Source organism: Macaca nemestrina, chromosome 6, assembly GCF_043159975.1.
Source record: "Macaca nemestrina isolate mMacNem1 chromosome 6, mMacNem.hap1, whole genome shotgun sequence".
In the NCBI taxonomy this organism is placed as follows: domain Eukaryota; kingdom Metazoa; phylum Chordata; class Mammalia; order Primates; family Cercopithecidae; genus Macaca; species Macaca nemestrina.
Genome location: NC_092130.1, coordinates 147,596,975 through 147,621,877, shown reverse-complemented (window position 1 = coordinate 147,621,877; position 24,903 = coordinate 147,596,975). Strand labels below are relative to the sequence as shown.

At 37.3% G+C, this 24,903-nt stretch overlaps 1 protein-coding gene across 20 annotated transcripts in view; it reads right to left on the bottom strand.

Moving 5' to 3' along the window:
• Positions 1–24,903, bottom strand: part of LOC105473041 (uncharacterized) — a 419,449-nt gene that overhangs the window by 187,989 nt on the left and 206,557 nt on the right. Inside the window, exon 10 of one of the 20 annotated variants that reach the window (XR_011625090.1) lies at positions 17,395–24,492. The exons of the other annotated variants lie outside the window; for them this stretch is intronic. The gene's annotated coding sequence lies outside the window, so the exon portion shown is untranslated. The remainder of the gene's footprint in view (positions 1–17,394; positions 24,493–24,903) is intronic. 20 annotated transcript variants of the gene reach the window in all.

Below are 24,903 nucleotides of genomic sequence, written 5' to 3'. Positions count from 1 at the left end.
TTTCAAACAACATCATCTTATTCCATTCCTGAATTAATGGGAAAAGGCTTTCTAGTACTTTCCAAGATGGAAAAATATAACCTGGGAACAATGAATGTTCTATGAGCTTCTCTCAGAATTTATCACAGTTCAAAGAACTGAGGATTGTTCATTTGCTCAGAAACCTTCAACTAAAAGATCTTCTAGACACCTTGAGAATCACACTACACACAAAGTTTTGTTTTGCCTCAAATCACTGCATGCCAGGTCAGACAGGAGATACTTGGTCCTCTGAAAGAATAATACTCAAGCTCTGCCTACCTGTGAAGCCAAATTTATGTATATGGAAAACACTAAAAAAACGTGAGAGAAAGAAAAAAGCTAGTCATCTATTTCAAGGAATCACCCATTATTTTTTCTTAAAAACAAATATTTAAAGGATGATATGTCTATATCCTTACTATTATTCAACCTCTATCCTATCTCTTGAAAGCAAGAACAATGAGAAAGAGAAACAAAAGATAAATGAGAACTGATGAACAGAGAAAATTCCTGATTCCCAAGAAGCAAGAAAGACTGCAGTGTAAGCCAAAAGCTTGTCTTAATATAAAACTAAATTGTTTAACCCTGTTCCCTTGAACTAATGACTGAGAAAATCAAGTCTGTCATGATGTATGACAAGACATGGTCTTGGGGACAACATCTGCTTTTGGCCTTCACTTGTACCTCATTGATACTAGGGTACTGAAAACTAGGGCTAATACTTATCATTGCCATGGACAGTAGGATAATTTTAACAAACATCATTTCAGAGACTGACAATTTATAAAACTCCTTTGTAACTATATTAAATGTTCGAATTTTCTGTCCTTTCTTTTTTCCAGGGGAGACATATATAATTCATAAAATAGCTACTGGAGGTATTAGAACAAATATGATGAAAATTGAGTATTCTGGAATACCTTAACTAGGTAATCAGGTCTTGAATAATCAAAAGTTGATTTTTAAAACCATGCCCCTTGTTTCTCCCAAATCTGTTGTCAAATTCTATAACCCCTTTAAAAGTCTTTAAACATGGACCTACATATTGAACAACATCATGTACTCCCTTATAGTGATGCATTTCTTATGTGAAATCCTCTCAATATATTTTTTCTTGAAAATTTCAGTTGATAAATAGATTATCATTTTAATTCTAATTTTCTCAGATATTAAATAAAGCTTCAATCAACAAGACTGAATCTATAATACATTAATATTTATTCATATATACCTGTATTTGAATAACATATTTTGTTTGAACATTTTCAACAAATTTGGAGGGTATATCTGGAGTACTGTTAAATAGCCTACTCAAAATTTACTGAGACAGAGAGAGCTGGTGCTCACCATTATCCATATTCTTCTCTTATTCCTGGGTATAAGGCTAGAATACATTTTCCAGTCTCCATTGCAGTTAGATGTAACCAGATGACTGCATTTAGTTCATTGGAATGTGAAGAAAAGAGATGTGCACAGTTCCAGGCCCAGCTTATAAAACTGTATCTCATGTAATTCCCTAATCCTGAATGAAGAGGACTCCAAGAAATGAAAAACAGATAAAGCTACACAAACGGAAGGAACCTGCCTTCTGGAAGGCATGGAACCAGGACCTGACAGACTGCAAGGATGTATATAAGCAAGAAAGAAGATTTTATTGTGATATACTACTGTGGTTTTAGAGATTGTTAAACCAACAAGAATTACTAGAACTGACTAACACAGGTTTGGCTATTTTTTTTTCTTTTGTAAGGAGTAGCACATAATTGTAAATATTTCAATGAATTATGTTCAGAAACTTTTATTATTTGAATTCTGGTCTAATTTAATAAATCTGGGTCCCAAATACTCATTAATTCCTCATGATCTGAATGCCACTCCAAGGATACACAATTTTAGTGTCATATCAGCAAGAGCTGGGAAGGTGAGAAAGGAGAGGAAAGAGTCTAAAAATCTCTCTATATGGAATTCTTGTTTGAAAGCCAGTCTAAAAACAAACGTTTTTTGTTTGTTTGCTTGTTTTTGAGTCAGTTGTAGCAATGTCCTATGTGAGGAACACTTGGGAGGCCACTGAGAGAGGTACAATGTCAAAGGAAAAACAAGGTGAAGAATCAATGTGAAAAAAATTTGAACAGCCAAAGAGATAGTAATTTTTAAACAGCTATATCCAACGTGTTATATATGCTGTGATTGCCTTAACAGAGGTCACTGAAGCCAAAGTTCAGCTCAGGGGACATTTGATTGCTGATTCAAAAAGACGCATCATAAGATTAAAATGTTATGTACAAATCAAGAAATGGTTCCAAAGCAAGAAATTAAGTATGCTGAGAAATTCAGTATCTGTTGACTATCTGAGATTTCTCAATCAATCCCTAAAACACAATGGTGAGCATAAGGCTGTATGCAATCCCACTGCTAAATCATTTCATAATTGTTAAAAATTCCTGTTAATGTGGAAAAGGCTAGTACTTAAATATTTAAAAGTATTGTGCAGTTGTCTAAATCTCTTCATAGATCTCTAAGAACTTGTTTTATGAATCTGGGTGCTTCAATGTTGGGTGCCTATATATTTAGGATACTTAGCTCTTCTTTTGGATTGAATACTTTATCATTATGCAATGTCTTTCTTTGTCCTTTTTGATCATTCTTAAAGTCTTTTTTATCGAATATAAGAATAGCAACTCTTGTTCTTTTTTGTTTTCTGTTTCCATGATAGATTTTTCTCCATCCCTTTACTTTGAGTCTATAGGTGTAACTACTTGTGAGATGGGTCTCTTGAAGACAGCAGACAATTGGGTCATGGTTCTTTATCCAGCTTGTATCTAGCCTTTTAAGTGGGGGATTTAGCCCATTTTCATTCAAGGCCAATATTGATATGTTAGGATTTGATCCTGTCATCATGTTGTTAGCTGGTTATTACATACACTTGATTGTGCAGTTACTTTATATTGGCAATGGGCTATGTATTCAAGTGGTTTTTGGTGGCAAGTATTGTTCTTTTATTTCCATGTTTAGTACTCCCTTTAAGGCCTCTTGTAAGGCAAATCTAGTGGTAATATATTCCCTGAGCATTTGCTTATCTGAAATGAATTTAATTTTCTTTTGCCTATAAAGCTTTGGTGAGATATGAAATTCTTGGTTGGAATTTATTTTCTTTAAGAATGCTGAAAATAGGCCCCCAATCTCTTCTGACTTGTAAGGTTTCTGAAGATCTGCTGTTAGCCTGATGGAGCTCCCTTTGTTTTTTTGTTTTTTTTGTTTTTTTTTTTTTTGAGACGGAGTCTCGCTCTGTCACCCATGCTGGAGTGCAGTGGCCGGATCTCCGGGCGCGGTGGCTCACGCCTGTAATCCCAGCACTTTGGGAGGCCGAGACGGGTGGATCACGAGGTCAGGAGATGGAGCTCCCTTTGTAAGTGGCCTGCCTCTTCTCTCTAGCTGCCTTTAACACTTTTTCTTTCACAATGATCTTGAAGAATCTGATGACTACACACCTTGGGGATGGTTGTCTTATATGGTATCACACAGGGGTCCTCTGAATTTCTTGAATTTGTATGTTGACCTCTCTAGCAAGATTGGGAAATTTTTCATGAACTATATTCTCAAATATGTTTTCCAAGTTGTTTGCTCTTTCTCCTCTTTCAGGAAAGCCAGTGAGTCACAGATTTGGCCTCTTTATACAATTCCATGTGTCTTGGAGCTTTTGCTCATTTCTTTAAATTATTCTCATTTTTGTTTGCCTGTGTTGTTTCGAAGGAGCGGACTTCAAGCTCTCAGATTCTTTCCTCTGCTTAATCTACTCTGTTGTTTTTGCTTCCAATTGTACTTTGAAATTCCTGTAGTAAATTTCTCATCTTTGAACTTTCGGTTTCATTCATTCTTAAAATGGTTATGTCGTCTTTCAACTCTTGGATCGTTTTACTGTTTTGCTTAGATTGAGTTTCAACTTTTTCTTATATCTTGATGAACTTCCTTGCCATCCAATTCTGAATTCTATGTCTAACATTTCAGTCATTAAGAGAAAAACCTAAAAATGTGACAGTGTGTTTTCTATAAACTCCTATTCCTGAATGTCTCCGAATCCCTAGAAATATTCCCCTTTGCCTCCATAGGTTGTCAGTTGCCAATGAACATCTGTTCCATATCCTTTCATAAAAACAAAATGAATCCCTGAAATACAGATGTTGTTTTGCAGTTGAGCTGCTTCTTGTTTATACAGCAAAGATTCACACATAGGTGCTCCAGATATATGGTGATAATGTGGCATATAAAGTTTTGTTAAAACTTTTTAAATTATTGCAATTATAGAAAAATAAACAATGTTAATGCCACACTTCATTAATTCTAAAATACACATTTTTCTATATTTTAACATTTCTGAAATTAGGATCTGTCTTAAACAGGTGGCATCTTATAATCTCTATCATCCAGGGAGCAGTTATGTTGGGGCTGTCACTGAAGGAGTGAACTAGGTTTATATTCTTGCACATGACCAGGCAATTGCAATGCCTTGATCTCAATGTCTACAACTTTATAATTTGAGGAAGGAATATCAAGATTGGTTATTGTCCAAAAAAAACCTTTCACTGAAATATTCTAGAAGACGGGAAAGTGCCAGTTTCAAAATTGGCAGACTGGATGAGCATTAGTGACTTGAAAGAAAATACTAGAGATAATACTGGATTAGTATTTTGGGAACAGCTATAACACTAATGTTGTTGAAGATACAAGAGATAATATGTATGAAAAACAGATACTGACAATTTGAATTTAAAAGTTATTTGGAAGAATTGAACTCGGAATGCAAAGATGCTTGGCAAGTATAATAAATGCATTTTGTTTAAATTTTCTTTTTGCTTGAGTGCTCAGAAGTAATTATTTAAAAATCCACATATAAATGAGTCTAAAATAATTCTTTTGGCAAGTATAAAATAAAAATCTGAAGTAATAAGAAAGTATTATGTCAAAGTTTAATTAGATTTTTTTTTTGGTAGTATGTAAGGTATATCTCTGTTTTGTTTTGTTTTGTTTTGTTTTTTGAGACCGAGTCTCACTCTGTTGCCTAGGCTGGAGTGCAGTGGTGTGATTTCAGCTCACTGCAATCTCTGCCTCCCATGTTCAAGTGATTCTCCTGCCTCAGCTTCCTGAATAGCTGGGACTACAGGTGCACACCACCATGTCCAGCTAATTTTCACCATGTTGGTCAGGCTAGTCTCAAACTCCTGATCTTGCGATCTGCCTGCCTTGGCCTCCCAAAGTGCTCGGATTATAGGCATGAGCCACTGCACCCAGACAGGTATCTCTTTTAATAGAAAGAATTTTAGATTCAATAGCATCTGAAAACGAAGTTACTCCTTCAATATAGTAGAGCATGTCAGCTCCTTGACTAGTAAATTTTTATTACAATTTTCTAGGAATTTTTAAATTTATACTTAACTTATATATACATTATGTGACTGTTACATAATGAGATTGAACAATTCTAAAACTTATTTAATTACTTTGTAGTCATAATGAATCTCTGTTTGTATTGACTTTAAGTAAAAATAATTCATAGAAGAGTGGACAAAATACCTTCTTATTTTATTTAACACAAAAATTTCAATCAGTTACATATTTGTGCTTGTGTATATGTCATGTGTATAGTCATAAGACAAGCAAATATTCAACAGTATAATGCTTGTGTGGTGAGCATTGAAATAGCAAGAGTTCTAACCTCACAAAAGCAGCTGGGAATGGTGGCTCACACCTATAATCCCAGCACTTTGGGAGGCTGAAGCAGGTGAATCACCTGAGGTCAGGAGTTTGAGACTAGCCTGGCCAACATGGTGAAACCTCATCTCTACCAAAAATACAAAGATTAGCCGAGCATGGTGGCACACAGCTGTAATCCCAGCTACTCGGGACGCTGAGTGAGGCAGGAGAATTGCTTGAACCTAGGAGGCGGAGGTTGCAGTAAGCTGAGATTGCACTACTATACTCCAGCCTGGGCGAGAGAGCGAGACTCTGTCTCAAAAAAAAAAAAAATCATTTGCAAAATGGTACTTCTTTTTCTGGTTGCATTTAAAATGGCAAAATTTAACACTCATCCAAATCACTGTTTAAATACAACCCAATCATGAATGTAATAGATAATCGATGACCTATATTATCACCATATGCCAAAAAAGTTGAGAAAACACTTAGTAGTATTATTATATATTGACAAACCATGATTGTATATATTTATGGGGTACAAAGTGAGGCTACTATTTCTAATGCAATATGAAATAATTAAATCAAGCTAATTAACCTATCCATCACCTGGAATATTTGGCATTTTTTTGTGATAAGATTGAGATTTATTCTCAAGATATTGAAATAATAGAAATAATAATGAAATAATGGAAAATATTATTTTCTATATATATATAAATAAAAATAGAAATAAATGAAATAATAGAAAAAAAATATTAGCTATATTTACCATTATGTGCAATAGATCTAAAAACTCGAACTCATTCTTTTTATCTAACTGTGGCTTTTTACCCTTTGATTATCATGCCCATTCATCCCACCTCCCAGCCTCTGGGAACCAGCATTCTACTGTTTTAAGGAAGCACTTCTTATAACAATAACATAAAAAATATTTACTCTTTAGTGGCAAAAATTTGAGATTTTTCACATTAGAAATTATCAGTATATAGAATAAATTCATACAAAAGCATTTTAATAAATTTAGAATATTTATAAAATAATCCCCTGAATAGGGTACATGTGTTAGAGTCACTATTGGGCAATTTAAAAATTGTTTGGTTGTTTTACAAAATCAACTAGAATGAGGTGGGAAATTACACTTATCACCAAGGGGAAGAGATATCTAAGATTAGAAGTCATGTTTGCCTTGGAAAAAATGTCAAGCTGCTATTATACGCTGACTAAAATGAAATATTTTGTCTACATGGTATTTTTCTCTGTTTTGTATGAAAATAAACACAGCAGCTCTGATAAATAATTACACAATTATTCTGTAGTCTTTGATTTATACTAAGTAGTTAATAAAACTAGTCTTGAAATGTCTTTACTGTCAGTGGTGTAGTTCTCCGATTTTAATCTCTCTGCTAAATGTTTTATGTTATTTCTCATTCCAGTTCATGATGTTATCACCATTTCTGATAAAGGTTTCCTCAAAAAACATTTCAATAAACAGCTTTTTAATTGTTTCTTTGCCTTGGTCAATGAACAGATAAACACAGACAAATACTGCCTTACAATTATGTGTATGGCTCAATCTTAGCTTTTTTTCTATTTTCCAAATATGACCACCCTCCTACCTATTCTTTCACTTAAAGTGATATAAAAAAGTATCTAGCATAAGAAGAAAGCTCAAATGATTTCAGTTATTGCAGGAGAACAAAAGTAAAATTACTATTGAAAAACATCTATAGAAAACATATCATCTCTTGAAGTGACTCTAAGAAAAAGTCATGAAGAGAAAATTAACTATTGAAATCTCATGTTAAGTAATCAGTAATTACTAAATATAGACTAGTCTCCTCACAGATACTATTAAGAGTTCCAAGAGACTAAGAAACCTAAAAGGAAAATTGTTACTCTAATTAATTTGTTCAGGATACATTCCTTCTTAATGTAACTTGGCTACTTCTGCCTTACCACATTATAACATATAACATTTACAGAAAGCAAAGCACAGAGTAAATTCTGAGTAACTGCATAAATTACAATATTGCTTAATGTCCTTTCAATAAAATGGGTTGAGGAGAGAAAATGCTAATGTTTTTAAATAGTAGGCTTCTCTTCAAGATGGTAACTCAAATTCCAATTAATAAATCATTTATAGGAGCTCAAATCTTAGCTTTCAGTAGAAGAAAGATAAATTGACCCTGAAAGCAGGCAGTCTTGGGGTGGAAAAAATCAACTTTCTTTATTATGCTTCTAAATAAGCAACAGTCAAGAAGTATAGCAAGGCCTACAAAGCTAACAACAACAACAAAAAAATGGCAACGCTAAATCAAGAGTCACTGATACACACGAACCTTCCCCCTGAGATTTCTTTCCAGGATAATACATTTCTTTCCAGGATAATCCCATTTTCTTCTAGTAAGAGATTAAGTCATAGGGGAAACCTTTCCCCATCTCCTTCAATATTTAATGAAGCTAGGAAAATTTACTGAATGGAATTCTTTTGCATTCCATAACGCCATCAAATCTATCATTTCAAGTCTAATATGGTGGTAGATGCCCATAGATTTGTGTTCAACTTTTCATATAAGAAACTTCTAGATGTGGTACACTTATTATAAGAGAGTAACTCTAATGGTGGCTATTTCAGGCCAGGCTGCTTGTCAGTAAGGAAGATATTCTTAAGCAGAGGAGCTTCTCAGTGTCTCTCAATCTGTACATTTCAGGTAGTGTTTACATTATCAGCCAACTCTTTGAGTAAATACTTAAAAAACATGTATACACAATCTTGCTTTGCATTTGTGTGAACTGGACTACACAAAAAAGGCCTATGTTAATAGCAGCAAAGAAAAATGGCCCAAACTGCTTTGCCTTCTAATTGTTCAGAGTCAAAGTGTGTGTAACAGAAGTTTTAATTATGTAATTATTTTTCTGCATTAGACTCTTACTCTTGAAAATGAAAGCTATCAATGGAACACAAGAGAGAGTCCAGAAATAGATAGGGGTAATATGGAGTATAACATATGGCTAAGATCTCTAATTCAGAGAGAAAAAACTGATTATTTAACAAATGATGCTGGAATAAACAGCTATCCAGTTAAAAGAAAACGAAGGCATATTCCTGTCTCACATTATTGATAAAAAGAATCTCACACACATTATATTTTTAAAAGAAAAATAAAATAATAGAAAAAAATTAGGGGAATAGTTTTGATGTTGATGTAGGGAAGATCTTTCTAAACAACATAAGTAACAAGGAAATATGAAGAAGGAGAGTCTACTTAAAACTTTAAAGTATCGAGGGAAAAAGACACCATAACAAAGATATGACTAAGACAAAGGGCCTTTTGTGGTATCATTATGTCCCACTGTTGGGAGAGAAAAGGGAGTGCCTCCTATCTTCATCTTTCCATGCTATCTGCTAAGAAGTTTATCATCCTGACTGTCCTTATTTGTAGAGCTGCATTGCTACTCACAGAGGACAGCAAGGTCTTAGCCAGGTCTGACTATTACAGTTGCAGCTACTTCCATACAATCTAAGTAGGGTAGACAGAATAATGGCTCCCACAAATATGTCTACATCATAACTCCCGGAACCTGCTAATGAATATGGCACCTAACACAGCAAAAATAATTTTGCAAATATTATTGTTATGGATTTTAAAAATTAAGAGATAATTAAAGGGCACAATTAAGTAATTTTTAGTTTATTTGGAGTTCTACAACCATTACCACAGTCAATTTTGGAACATTTTTATTTCCCTAAAAATAAACCCCATATCCGTTAGCTGTCACTCTCCATTTCCCTCCAACTCTCTGAGTTTCTAGTAATCATTAATCTAGTCTCAGTCTCTAAGGATTTGCCTATACTGAATTTACCATACAGTATGGGGTCCTATGTGACTGGCTTCTTTCACTTAGCATAAAGTTTCAAGGTTCATCTATGTTGTAGCATATGTAAGTACTTCATTCCTTTCTATTACCAAATAATATTCCATTTTGTGGTTATGCTATATTTGATTTATTTATCAGTTGATGCACATTTGGGATGTTTCCACTTTGTGGCTCTAATAACTAATGCTGTTATGAACATTCATGAACAAGTTTTTGATATGTTTTAGATATCAAAGCTTAGATATGGTTTGAGATGTGAAGATACGTTTAATTTATCTTGGGTATAGCCTGCGAGTGGAATTACTGGGTCATATGGTAACTCTACGTTTATGGCAAACTGTGTTCCAAAGAGGCTATACCATTTTACATTACCACTAGCAATGTAATGAAGATTCCAATTTCTCCATATCCTCACCAACACTTGCTATTATCTATCTTTTTGATTATTGCCAACCTAGTGGGTGTGAAGTACTATCTCATGCTTTTGATATGCATTTCACTAATAGTTAACAATGTTGAGCATGTTTTCATAGGCTTATTGTCCATTTGCATTATCTTCTTTAAAGCAATAGGTATTCAGATCTTTTATTCATTTTAATTGGGTTATTTGTCTTCATTGTTGAGTTACATGCCTTCTTTATATGTTCTGGATACAAACCCCTCATCATGTATGACACAAAAATATTGTCACATTCTTGATGGGTATTTTGAAGCACACGTCTTTAATTTTGATGAAGTCTGATTTATCTGTTTTTCTTTTTTCACTTGTGCATTTGTATTGTATCTGAAAATGCTTTACTTAACTCAAGGTCATAAAGATTTTCTCCCATGCTTTCTTCAAATGTTTTTGTAGTTTAAGCTCTTACATTTAGGTCTGTGATGCGGTTGGGGTAATTTTTGTGCATGATATAAAGAAGCAAAATTCCACTCTTTTGCATATGGATATGAAGCTAACATAACACCATTTGTTGACAAGACTGATCCTTCTCTATTAAATTATCTTGTCACCCTTGTCAAAAAACAAATTAGTTACATCTACATATTAAGAAAACACTTCCAATGACACACTGTTAAGTGAGGAAAATAAGTTATAGAATAATGTGCATGATGTCTCATTTTAATAAAAACAAACACTAACTTTCTATATGTGTTTATATACATTTATATTTGTGCTTATATACATGCAGGGCATACTTACAGGGCTTGTCTCATTTATAGCTTCTATGGAGATGCATTCCTGATTTTTTTACTTTGGTGGTTGTTTTATTTTCTTCAGATCTTCTAAATTCCCATGAAGCCCTAACCATAATCAGTGGAGCTCCTGTCTATGCAATTGTTGGTCACTTCTTCCCAGTTACAGAGATGTTTATAATGCCCTTCGCAATGTCAAAGGGTATTCATCTATGTCTAAAAGCCTTAACACTACAATCCGGCCTCTCGTATATTTCCTTTTGGGTGCCCTCTCACCTCTAGCCAATAGCAACCTTCATTTTTCACAAATAACAACACTCTTTTTTAGCACTCTTGCTGTACTTCCAGCCAAATTACTTGCATGCTTTTTATTAGGCGTTTGGGGTTAAATTTTTCACCTGAACATAAATTAATGGCAGAAGGATAGACCATGTTGAAAATAAAAACGTTTACAATTTTTTTAAGGAAAAGAATTGGTTTAGTGGCGATCATGTAAACTGAAGAAGCAGAGAATGGAACACTAGTATTTACAAGTGTAAAACTAGGCAACAGTATGGACCAGTCACTCTTGTCAGATATGATCCTTTGATAGGGCTCTCTGGGTTATATTGGGTGACCCACCATGAGGGAAATACAGGTACCATATGCTATGGTCTGAGTATCTGTGCCCTCCCCCAACCCCCAATTTGTATGTTGAAAACTAATTCCCAGTGTCAGGGTGCTTGGAACTGGGGACTTTTGGAGGTGATTAGTTCATAGAGGCAGAGCCCTCATGAATAGGATTAGTGCCCTTATAAAAGGGGCCCCAGAGAGACCTCTCTTCCCTTCTACCATGTGAGGACAGAGAGAAAAGACTGCTGTCTATGAGCCAGGGAGGGTCCCTCACCAGACACCAGATCTGCCAGCACCTTGACTGTGAACTTCTCAGCCTTCAGAATTGTGAGAAATAAATTTATGTTGTTGTTAAGCCACGCAGTCTATAGAATTCTATCACAGCAGCTCTAACAGACTAAGACTTACTGTACTTTCTAGTACTGCAATGCGTCTATCTATCTAGCTAATAAACCACTTTGGTAAGTGACCAACTTCATACGTTATACAAAGATAGACTGGGAACTTAATGATTTGCAAATTGCAAACTTTTTAATGATTAACTCATAATAGCTATTCAACAAACTATATAACTATTGGGCATATGGCCTTTATAATGCCTGAATAATGAATTAACTATCTTTTGGTAAAAGCCACACATGAAATACCCAACCTGTGTGGGTATAGGCTAAAACTGTACATATTCTCCCTAGCACCAAAACAGTAAACTTTCTGTGTGAAATGGTTCCTATTAAAAATAAACTCATTTATAACCTACTGCTGATTCAGTAATTCTTATCTTTCTTGCTGAGTGTATCATAGGAGTTGTATTTCCAAAATAATATTCTGCTACCATGCAGTCTTTCCTCACAATAATATTGTGAAGCAGTTGTCTACAAGAAAAGGAATTGTTCAAGCAAATTTGTCCACTTTCACACACACACATACAATTTTGAGTTAGAACTTAGCATCTAAGAAATAAATAACTTATGAAAATCACCAAATTTCCCATTTTCTAACATATCAAGCTAAAAGAACAAAAAACAAGACAATATGGAAGATAGTTTCACCTGCTTAGCACTCACTAAATGATGCTTGCTTATTATCATCTGGCTCCTAGATTTGTTAGAGCAGAGGTCAACAAAACTGCTTGCTCTGATTCAACTTAAAAATCTGATAAACAGGTATTAGGTAACAAGAAACGCAAAAGCAAAGATATACTCTTTACTTTCAAGTCTATTTGGGCGACAGGTACACACTGAGAACTGGAACAAAGGGGTGAACACAGTGATGTAGAAGCAAAAGGTAGACAGTGATTTAGTTTATCTGGGGTAGGAGTAGGGAAAGTGGAATCATGGAAAGTTCTCAGAATAGATAGCATTTAAGCTAGACCTTGCCTTTCAAGATGAGTAATATTTCACCCAGAAGAAAGAGAAGGAAGGGACATTTCAAATAATGAAGACAGTTAGAGAAAAAATATAGAAATACAAAAGTATATGATATATTCACAGAATCACAAATGAAGAGCCAGTGTATATTTATAACAGTGCTATGTTGGGAAAGACAGTGGAATTTTTCTGGGAAGTATTCACTTCATCATTAGAATCATCAATGTGTTCTGTGATTTATCTCTGACCTGTCCTTATGCACCAATGAACCTGGCAAAAGGCAGAATTGAGACACGGAGCAAAGCTAGAGCAAGAGGCACCTCTGGATTGCACTGAGTGCACTACTGGGACCAAGATAACTCAGTGAGTGAACCTGGTAGGAGGCCTGGAGTGGAAACAGAGGGGAAAAAACATAGAAAGAAAGCAAAATGGATCTTAGGGGTTCATGAGGGTAACACAAGCAGTCCCTTGGCCACATGCCCTACTAATAATAGAAGCATCAGTAGAGACATTTGACAAAATGCCAACGACCCTGAGCTCAGAGTTGAGAGAAGAATCCTTCAGTTAGAAATGTTTGGAGTCAAGGGTGAATAATTTGGTTCTGATGAGAGGCAATATAATTTAGTAGTTAAGAGTTTATGGTCTTCTTAAAAAAAAGAGAGTTTAGACTCTGGAAATTGACTGCCTTGTTTTCAGGCTACCACTTCCTGTTGGACCTTGGACAAGCTACTGAATCTCTACTTACCTTGGTTTCTTCATTTCTAAAATGAGGAAAATAATAGTGTCTACCTCATAGATTTGCTATTTGGAGTAGAGAGTTAATTAATATAGGTAAAGTGCCTAGAACTTTAAATATTGGCATACAGGCAGAGAAACTAAACCCTAGGGAATATTTTCAAATGTGTTGGAAGTGCTGCAAGGCTAAACAGGGGACCATGAAGGAATCTAGAGATTAACAATTGCTGGAAGTCTCTACCACCCCATAGGACTGGAAGACAAAGAAAAGAAGTAGGTTTTTTTGTTTGTTTTATTTTATTTTGTTTTGTTTTAGATGGAGTCTCATACTGTTGCCTGGGCTGGAGTGCAATGGCATGATCTCGGCTCACTGCAACCTCTGCCTCCCGGGTTGAAGCGATTCTCTTGCCTCAGCCTCCTGAGTAGCCGGGATTATAGGCACCTGCCACCAAGCCCGGCTAATTTTTTGTATTTTTTAGTAGAGATGGGGTTTCACTACATTGGCCAGGCTGGTCTCGAACACCTGACCTCGTGATCCGCCTGTCTGAGCCTCCCAAAGTGCTGAGATTACAGGCATGAGCTTCCGCGCCCGGCCAAAAAGAAGTTGTGTTATCCAAGCCTCAGAAATGGGGCTTTCTAGACAAGGCTGAAACCATGAAAAAGACAGCCACTTCTGGAGACAGCGTGTGGAAATATATAAGGAGATATACCTGGGCTCCAGTCTTCTAATCTTCTGGCAGTGCCTCCATTTTCTGAACTGCTAGATGCCAGTGTGTAAGGAAGTCTGGGAAATGTAATTTACTGCAAAAGTGGAAAGCAGAATGTAGAACTGATGCCTAGTAGGCAAATACCTGGCAAATCTCTCAGCAAATTTTAGTTAGCTGTCATTACTATATTTTACATTGGAGTTGGGATACAATAGCCACCTTGCTTCTTTTCATAATCCCAAGAAATATTGATTCTGGGCTGACTATAGATTCTCTATTGAGAAGTTCCTCAGTTGGAGCAAGAGAGTTAACAGTCAGTTATATTAATCTTAGGCCTTTTAGGATTGTCTGTTTCTGTTTGAAATTACTTACAGGCATACCTCATTTTATTGTACTTTGCCTTACTGTGCTTTGTAGATACTGACTGGATGTATCCCTTCTCTCTCCGTCTCCTCAGGTTTCCCTATTCCTTGAGACACCACAGTATTGAAATTAGGCCAATTAATAACCTTACAGTGGCCTCTAAGTGTTCACATGAAAGGAAGCGTTTCACATCTCTCACTTTAAACAAAAAACTAGAAATGATTAAGCTTTGTGAGGAAGGCATGTTGAAAGTTAAAACAGGTTAAAAGCGAGGCTTCTAGTGCCAGTTAGCTATGTTGTGAATGCAAAGGAAAAGTTCTTGAAGGAAATTTAAAGTGCCACTCCAGTGAACACATGAATGATTAAAAAAATAATAATAAAAGCAAAATAGCCTTCTTGCTGATATGGAGAAAGCTTGAGTGGTCTGGATAGAAGATGAAACCAGCCACACATTCCCTTAAGCCAAAGACTAATCTAGAGCAAGGCCCTAATTCTCTTCAATTCGATGAGAGCTGAGAAAAGTGAAGAGGCTTCAGAAGAGAAGGTAGAAGGCAGCAGAGGTTTGTTCACAGGGTTTAAGAAAAGAAGCCATCTTCATAAAATAGAAGTGCAAGTTGAAGCAGCAGGTGCTAACGTACAAGCTTCAGCAAGTTATCCCGAAGATCTAGCTAAGATTACTGATGAAGGTGGCTACACTGAACAACAGATTTTAATTGTAGATGAAACATCCTTATACTGGAAGAAGATACCATCTAGGACTTTCATAGCTAGAGAGGAAAAGATGCTGCCTGGCTTCAAACTTTCAAAGGAAAATCTAACTCTTTTGTTAGCGGCTAATGCAGCTGGTGACTTGAAGTTGCAGTCAATGCTCATTTACCATTCTGAAAATCCTAAGCCCTGAAGAATTGTGTTAAATCTACCTTGCTTGCACTCTATAAATGAGACAACAAAGCTGGGATGACAGCACATGTTTACAGCAAGGTTACTGAATTTTTTAAGCCCACTGTTGAAACCTACTTCTTATGAGAAAAGATTTCTTTGAAAATATTAATGCTTATTGACAATGCACCTGGATTGCACCTTGGTGCAAGAACTCTGATGGAGATGTACAAGATTAAGGTTTTTGTTTTGTTTTGCTTTGTTTTGAGATGGAGTCTCACTCTGTCACCCACGCTGGAGTGCAGTGGCACGATCTCGGCTCACTGCAACCTCCCCCTCCCGGGTTCAAGCAATTCTCCTGCCTCAGCCTCCCGAGTAGCTGGGATTACAGGCAATGACCATCATGTCCAGCTATTTTTTTTTTTTTTGTATTTTTCGTAGAAATGGGGTTTTGCCATGCTGGCCAGGCTGGTCATGAACCAATGGTGCTTTCATACCTGCTAACACAACATCCATTCTCATTCTGCAGCCCATGGATCAAAAAGTTAATTTTGACTTTCAAGTCTTATAATTTAAGAAACAAGTTTTGTAGCGACAAAAATTCCAGAGATTGTGATTCTTCTAATGGATCTGGACAAAGTAAATTGAAAAACTTCTGGAAAGGAATCATCATTCTAGATGCCATTAAGAAAATTTGTGATTCATGGGAAGAGGTCAAAATATCAACACTAGGAGTTTGGAAGAAGTTGATTCCAAGCCTCATGGGTGACTTTGAGAGTTCAAGACCTCAGTGGAGGAAGGAACCACAGATGTGGCATAAACAGCAAGAAAACTAGAATTAGCAATGGAATCTGATGTGACTGAATTGCTGCCTTCTCATGATAAAACTTGAACTGAAGAGGAGTTGCTTCTTATAGATGAGCAAAGAGAGGTTTCTTGAAGTGAAATTTACTCCTGGCAAAGATGCTGTGAACATTGTCGAAATGACAAAAAAGGATTTAGGATATTACATAAACTTAGTTGATAAAACAATAGCAGAGTTCAAAAGGATTGACTCCAATTTTGAAAAAAGTTATACTATGTGTAAAATGCTATCAAGCAGCATCAGATGCTACAGAGAAGTCTCTCATGAAAGGAAGAGTCAATTGATGCAGCAAACTTCATTATTGTCTTATTTTTAAAAATTGCCTCAGCCACCCTAACCTTTAGCTGTTCAGAGCCAAAAAGGCCAAAGGGATCATGACCAACTCAGCATTCCACTGGAGACTATATGATCAAACAGCAAACTGTTTATCATGAATGCAGGATGTGGGCAAACTCACGGCTGCGCCTGCCACCAGAAGGTTTGCTGAGGTCAGTCACTACCTGGTGCAGGGCTTCTTGAGGTTATCTACTGGGACATCTAGAGCCTATTGTTCTAGGAATGCAGTCTTGCAAGCCTACTCTGGACCAAGCAGCTGACCTCTTCTTCTACCCTACTTTTCGCTGTCTCTTTTACCAATGAATACGAAGGGTGGTGGAAAGTCTGGGCCCTTGTCCACTAGAGGCAAGATGCCCCCTGACCCATTCTTCCAAACATACTCTTTTGTCTTTGTCTTTATTCCCCTTTTTGCCCTCCTTTGTTCAGTCCCCCAAGGTCTGTGCAGGTTACATTCAGAAACCACCACCCTGATCAGTCAGTGACCATCAACAACAAAGCAAGACCCTCTACCAGTGAAAGATTATAACTCACTGAAGGCTCAGATGGTCATTAGCATTTTTTAGAAATAAACAAATTTTAAACTATGTACACTTTTAGACAATGCTATTGTACACTTAGTAGACTACAGTATAGTGTAAACACAACTTTTTATATGCACTGGGTATATTAGTCAGTGTGCTCTAGAGGGACAGGACTAATAGAATATACATATACATGAAAAGGAATTTATTAAGGAGAATTGACTCACATGATCACAAGGTAAAGTCCCGTCTGCAAGTTGAGGAGCAAGGAAGCCAGTGATAGATCAGTCCGAGTCCCAAAACCTCAAAAGTCAGGAAACCAATGGTGAAGCCCTTGGTCTGTGGCCAAAGGTCCAAGAGCCCCTGGCAAACCAGTCTTGTAAGCCCAAGAGTTCAAAAGCTCAAGGCCTTGGAGTTTGATATTCGAGGGCAGGAAGCATCCAGCACAGGAGACAGATGAAGGCTGAAAGACTCAGCAAGTTGGCTCTTCCATATTCTCCTGCCTGCTTTATTCTAGCTGTACTGGCAGCCGATTAAATGGTATCCACCCAGATTGAGGGTGGGTCTGCCTCTCCCAGTCACTGACTCAAATGTTAGTCTCCTTTGGCAACACCCTCACAGATACACCCAGGAGCAACCTTACATCCTTTAATCCAATCAAATTGACACTCAATATTAACCATCACACTGGGAAACTAAAAAATTAGCTTGACTTGCTTTACTGCAATCTTTGCTGTATTTCCATGGTCTGGAACTGAACCTGCAGTATCTCTGAGGTATATCCTTACTATAATTAAAGTGTAACACAAAACAAAAGGGCCCTTTCTTTAAAGTTCCAATCCCTGCTGAATATGTACCTGATTAACATCAGAAAAAAAAAAAATGTTGGATCACATTTTTTCTCTGTTTTATGCATAGCTAGTGGAAAATACAAGTCAATATGATAACCCTGTGTCAAGACTGAAACACAGGGTAGTTTCTGACTAACATTAGCAGACTCCTTAAGCACAATACCAACAAATTTTCCTGATTCCCAAAGCTGACATCCGCTCACTTTGTACTTTTCACCAAGGAAGAAGAGAAAGGGCTAAGAGAACAAAGAGAGGAATAATTAACCCAATGTAACTGGTTAGGAGCATTAAAAAGTTTAAATTTTTAAATATATGGCATACTTAATGTTATTTTATTAATTTTACGTTGTGGAAGAAGAGAAATTTAATATATACTTAACAGACAATTCTTTTATTCTGAACATGTTTTGTTAACATAAAAGGTGCTGAAGTCCTAAGCAATTTTTAAATAATAATATTTCCTGAATTATTGTTTACAGTCTCAATTTGCTGAGCAAACACTTTTTTGATGCATAGTAAAAAGTCAACGATAATAGAATAAACTGAATTATAAATTTTGAGGAATATAGTTAGTATGATGACACAGCACTTTACCTAGAAAACAACTGCACTTTTCCTAAACCAACTGTAACAAATACCTCTGGTGCCCCATGTCAACCTCAGAAGCCCACCTCTGACTTCAGCTGCATCTGTGGTAGACAGTCTCATGTAAAAGACTCAGCTAACACTGATAGGGCTCCATGTAGAGTACATGGTACATCTTTCCTGTTTCTGCCCCAGGACCTCCTCCAGAGCACAAGAGCCTCCACAGCCCACCTGTAAACACAGTTTGGATGGGTGAAGGTATACAAGCCCCAGTAGTTTTCTGCAGCCAATGAGGGGTTGTGAGTGGTGAGTAAATGCTACCATTTTTCATTCCTCTTGGAAGGACTATTCTTCCTTTAGGAAAAACATCTTGAATATTCTTCAGAAGATCTCAGTGGAATCTATTCCGTTACACACAGGGACACCCCAATAATGCCCCTTATCTTAGCTCTTCATTTTTCTCTGTTGCACTCTCCCCATTCCTTCACTCTTACTTCCCATATCCAAGTCGTCATCTTGGGCTCTGCTTTGGAAGAACCCAAACCAACACAGCAATGTTACAAAGAATCAAAAATACTGCCTCCATCTACTCCAGAGTTTCTCAGCTTGAGCACTGTTGACATTTTGGGCTGGATAATTCTTTGTTATAGGAGGCTATTCTGTTCACTGTAGGATGTTGTGCCACATCCTGGTTTCTAACTACTAAAATGCCAGCAGCATCCCTTCCCATATTTGTGACAAACAAAAATGTCTCCTAACATTACCAAATGTCCCGTGAGAAACAAAATTGCCCTCCACTGAGAAACGCTGATCTAAGTCCTTAAACAGGCCAGAGTTAGCTATTCTCTAAGTCTGCACGATACACTAGCGGAAGCAAAAGCAGATACATTTGTGTATGATGGAGGCCAAGTACCAAAGAATGAATCAAAGTCCAGAAAGCAGCATTTCAATGTAGTGATAACAGAAACGAAATAACAGTATTTTTATTTTGTTTGTTCATTCTGACTAAACGGAATTAAATATTCAGCAGTCTATTTGCCTGCTAAATTACCAGTGCCAGTTCATTATATGGCACAAATTGTCCTCAATGATATTACTTCTTCCTACCTCTACAGTTTTCTCTCTTAACACTGCTTACCTGGTTCTCAGTAAATGTTTAGCTTACTGAACGAATTAGCCTGAACACAATCCCATCAAACATGGAGAGATATACATATATACACACACATGCTAAACCTGAAGGCAGAAAACAAACCCAGTCTTCCCATTCTGAGTGAGAACCTGAGCCAACAGCTCTCAGTCTGCTGGCCCACAAACTTTTGCACTGTAACCTAATCTGGACCTTAGCCTTGGAAATTCTGCAATTAGGTGAAAAGCAAGTGACCACATATCCCGGGGTGCTTGGAACACTCCCAGTTAATGCCTATTGTTTTTGAAAAAGTATTAATAGCCTCCCCTTTCATTTTCAAAAGTGTCCTGGTTCAGATAATAAATTATATGGTTACACATTATTAATAAGTGTCTCAGGGGCAGAAACAGTACACGTTCTCTGATAATGTCATGCCCAGAATATTATAAACAAAGCTCTATACAAATGTAAGCTATTGTTATAATGTTTATGCAACATCCTGGTATTAGTTTTATTTGCGGAAAAATAAAACCGATTGGGGGAGTTCCCTATCTATCCTTGCAGCAGGAGGGCTAAGATCTGCTCAAAGCTAACATGTAAGGTCTCAGTTTCTTTCACTACAAAATGAGACAGCTGAATTAAGTTATCTTTAAGGTCCATTTAAACTGAAAAAACAAAAACAAAAAATCTGCCATCCACTTCTTCCTTTTTCCTACACAGCACTTGAAATTGCACAGCCTCTCTAGAGATATCACTTCCCTTCAAACTGCCTGATTCTTTCCACAACCTTTTTGACATTTAGCCTGAAGGGCCTAACTACACAGAAGGGAATCTTGACCACAGAACCATATTCTAAGAACAGCGCTAAGTCTGAGATTTTGCACATTTTTGCCCTTCTTTGCTTTAAATTCAAGACCTATTTTTACGTCTGACATACTACACACCTCTGCGTTTACTAAGACTCAGCTCAGGGATGTTCAGTCTTGTCTGTGCCTTGACAATTTTTTCTATTGCTATCATCCAGTTAAGAGTATATACCACTTGTGGGCTGAGCGTGGTGGTTCACGCCTGTAATCCCAGGACTTTGGGAGGCCTAAGACATTTACTAAAAACATAAAGATTATATTATGTTGGCTTGAGGTTAGGAGTTTGAGACCAGCCTGGCCAACATGGTGAAACTCCGTCTCTACTAAAAATACAAAAATTCGCCAGGCATGGTGGCACACACCCGTAATCCCAGCTATTCAGGAGGCTGACGCACGAGAATTGCTTGAACCTGGGAGGCAAAAGTTGCAGTGAGCCGAGATGATGACACTGTACTCCAGCCTAGACGAGAGAGCAAGACTCCATCTCAAAAAAAAAAAAGTATACCACTTGTGGACTACAGCACTTTTCCAGACTGGAAAATATGGTAACAGGCTATCCATTCTCAGTATCTACTTCTATTTTCCTCTTCTTTGACTCTTCCCTCTCATCACTGTTTCTTCTTCTCACATGGCCCTTATGTTCATTGAGGAAAACAATGTTATAAATTGAGTCTCACTTAGGTATAAAATACTTAATATGCTATTTTCCCCCAAATGTTTACATTTTAGAAGAAAGTAAAAAAGAGCAAAATGCTTAATACTAGGACACTTACTGAAAACACGAAGATTATAGTATGTTGGCTCCATACATAGTAGGCTCCCAGTAAACACTAGTTGATATTCAAGTGAGGTCATAAAGAATGCAGGGAAGTATTTTTGGCAGGGGAAGGTTGACTTTTCTCAGGCAGAAATTCCTCCAGCTTTATACATCTAAATATCTCAGCAGAACAAAAGAGCATGGCGTGCTCACTAATAGTAATAAGTTCTATAGAACTTTAAGTTCAAGATGTGAGGAAAGGAAGGAAATAGCAGCTGAAGAGGTCAGAGAGAAGCCAGAGTTGGAAGTAGCTTTCACACCATGCTATGTCCCATGGCACAATTTTAGGAATACAAGTTAGATGTGGAGTTCTGATGTAGGAAGATCACCATGGCACCTGTGTGCAGGCTATACTAAACACAGGAGACGCTGTACCCATGACTTCTATCTAGAAGCCTAAAGCAGTTATTTGGGGCCTATTAGGTTACACTGGGACCAATACTAGACACTTCTGTAAGGATGGAAAGTAGGGCTTGATTTGAGAAATATTTCAAAGATACGCTCCACAGGATGTCATGACCAGTAGATATTGGGAGTATGTAAAGTTTACAGGAAGGGAAGAATAAAGGTCGAATGTGATTTTTTAAAATAAGAAAGTATATAGGAGATAAACCCAACCACTGAGAAAAGTAATAAAGAAGACTGAAGCTGAGATTTGGAAAAAGTTTGATTTTTAAAACATTGAATTAGATTTAGGAGCTGTCCAGTCATAGCTAGAAATATAATTTGAAACTTGGAATAGAAATCAAAGCTAGAGGCCAGGCACAGTGGCTCATGCCTGTAATCCCAGCACTTTGGGAGGCTGAGGCAGGTGAATTGCTTGAGTTTAGAAGTTCGTTCAAGACCAACCTGGGCAACATGGTAAAACCCCGTCCATATGAAAAACACACAAAAAATTAGCCAGGTGTGGTGGCATGTGCCTGTAGTCCTAGCTACTCTGGGGGTTGAGGTGGGAGGATCACTTGAGCCTCGGAGGCGGAGGCTGCAGTGAGCCAAGATCATGCCACTGCACTCCAACCTGGGTGACAGGAAAAAAAACCTCATCTCATAAAGTAAATAAGAATAATTTTAAAAAGAAATCAAAGCTTGAGGAATTAGGCAGTAACTGACAGCATGAGATTACCCACTGAGTATGCAGAGAGGGTGAAGAAGACTTGAAGATGAAGCATTGGGGAACACTGACATTTAATAGACAAATCTCCTATGAAGAAGAATTGATGTCAATAATCTGTCAATAATCTGTCCTCAAGGAGGTGGAGCTTAACTCCTCATTCCTGAAATGTGGGATGCACATAGTGACATCCTTCCACATACAGTATGAAATGGGGAAGGAGGAGAGAGAGGGAATTACTACAGTGAAAAACTGACAAACTCTACCTCAGCCAGGTGATTAATGTGAACATCAACAGTGATAAGTCATGTTGGTATGATATACTCTTGATTTAATATGATGAGAATAGCACTTCGCTTCTGTGGTGCTCCTTCCCAAAACCCATAACCTCAGAGTAATCATGAGAAAAAGTCACCCAGGCTTGAGTGCAGTGGTGCAATCACACTCACTGCAGCCTCAACCTCCTGGGCTCAAGCAATTCTCCCGCCTCAGCCTCCCAAGTAGTTGGGACTACAGGTGCACACCACCAAGCCAATTTTAAAATTTTTTGTAGAGACAAAGTCTCACTATGTTGCCCAGGCTAGTCTCAAACTCCTTGACTCAAGCAATCTTCCTGCTTTGGCCTCCCAAAGTGCTAGGATAACAGGCGTGAGCCACCATTCCCTGTTAGACCTAGTATAATGTTACTTTTTATAATAAGGAAAATGAATCTCAGAAGTAGTACTTTGCCTATGGCCCCTCTTACAAGGGACCAAACATAAATCGAGGCACATTCTAGAAAATACCTGATCAGTACTCCTTAAAACTGTCAAGATCATCAAAAACAAGAAAAAGTCTGGAGAACTGTCAGAGTCAAGGGAAACCTAAAAAGACATGACAATAAAATGTAATGCCACACTCTGAATAGGATTCTGGAGCAAAAAAAAAATAAAAGGACATTAGGTAATAACTGATATGGACTTTACTAATAAGTTTAGTTATTGGGGGAACCTGCCCCTGATAATTCAACATTATTTCACATAGGTTCTTTTCTATTTCCCTAAGTGTTGACCAGTCTGAGAAACAAAGGGAAAGAGTACAAAAGAGAGAAATTTTAAAGCTGGGTATCCAGGGGAGACATCACATGTCGGCAGGTTCCATGATGCCCCCTATGCTGCAAAACCAGCACATTTTTATTAGCAATTTTCAAAGGGGAGGGAGTGTACGAATAGGGTGTGGGTCACAGAGATCACATGCTTCAAGGACGACAAAAGATCACAAAGCAGAAGGTCAGGGTGAGATCACAAGGTCAGGGCAAAACTAGAATTGCTAATGAAGGTCCATGTCCCACTGGGCACACATTGTCATTGATAAACATCTTAACAGGGCTCAAGAGTAGAGAACCAGTCTGACTAGAATTCACCAGGCTGGAATTTCCTAATCATAGCAAGCCTGGGGGCACTGCAGGAGGCCAGGGCGTGTTTCATCCCTATCTACATCTGCATAAGGCAGACACTCCCAGGAAGGCCATTTTAGAGGCCCCCCTAGGAATGCAATCTTTCCCCAGGGCTGTTAATTATTAATATTCCTGAGGAAAGAATTCAGTGATATTTATCTTACCTGTTTTCAGTAATAAGAGAAATATGGCTCTGTCCCACTCAGCCCACAGGCAGTCAGACTTTAAGGTTTTCTCCCTTGTTCCCTGAAAATCACTGTTACCCTGTTTTTAAGGTGCCCAGATTTCATATTGTTCAAACACATATGCTTTACGAACAATTTGTGCAGTTAACACAATCATTACAGGGTCCTGAGGTGACATACATCCTTAGTTTACGAAGATGATGGGATTAAGAGATTAAAGTAAAGACAGGCATAGCAAATTATAAGAGTATTGATTGGGGAAACGATAAATGTCCATGAAATCTTCACAATTCATGTTCTTCTGCCATGGTTTCAGCCGGTCCCTCCGTTCAGGGTCCCTGACTTTCTGCAACAAATAGTAATGTGTAAATATTGGTTCACTAACTGACAAATGCACCATATTAGTGAAATACGTTAATAACAAGGGAATATGTGTGATGGTAGTAGGGAGGTATATGGGAACTCTATACCATCTCTGCAACTTTTCTATAAATCTAAAACTGTCCTAAAATTAAATTTTCAAAACAAACTTCCAGAACTCTGTTTGGCATTTAATACGTTCAAAATTCTTGAAAACTCTGTTGGTATTAAAGGCAGTATCAGGTAGGGGGAAAAAAAGACAAAGAGAAATACTTCCACTCCTCTACTCACCAAATCCATTCATCACATGCCCAGCGCATTAACAACCCTTACTTCCATATAATTGTGAATGTCAGCTGCAGTAGATATATGTACTCATTGTAATAATTCCCATTTG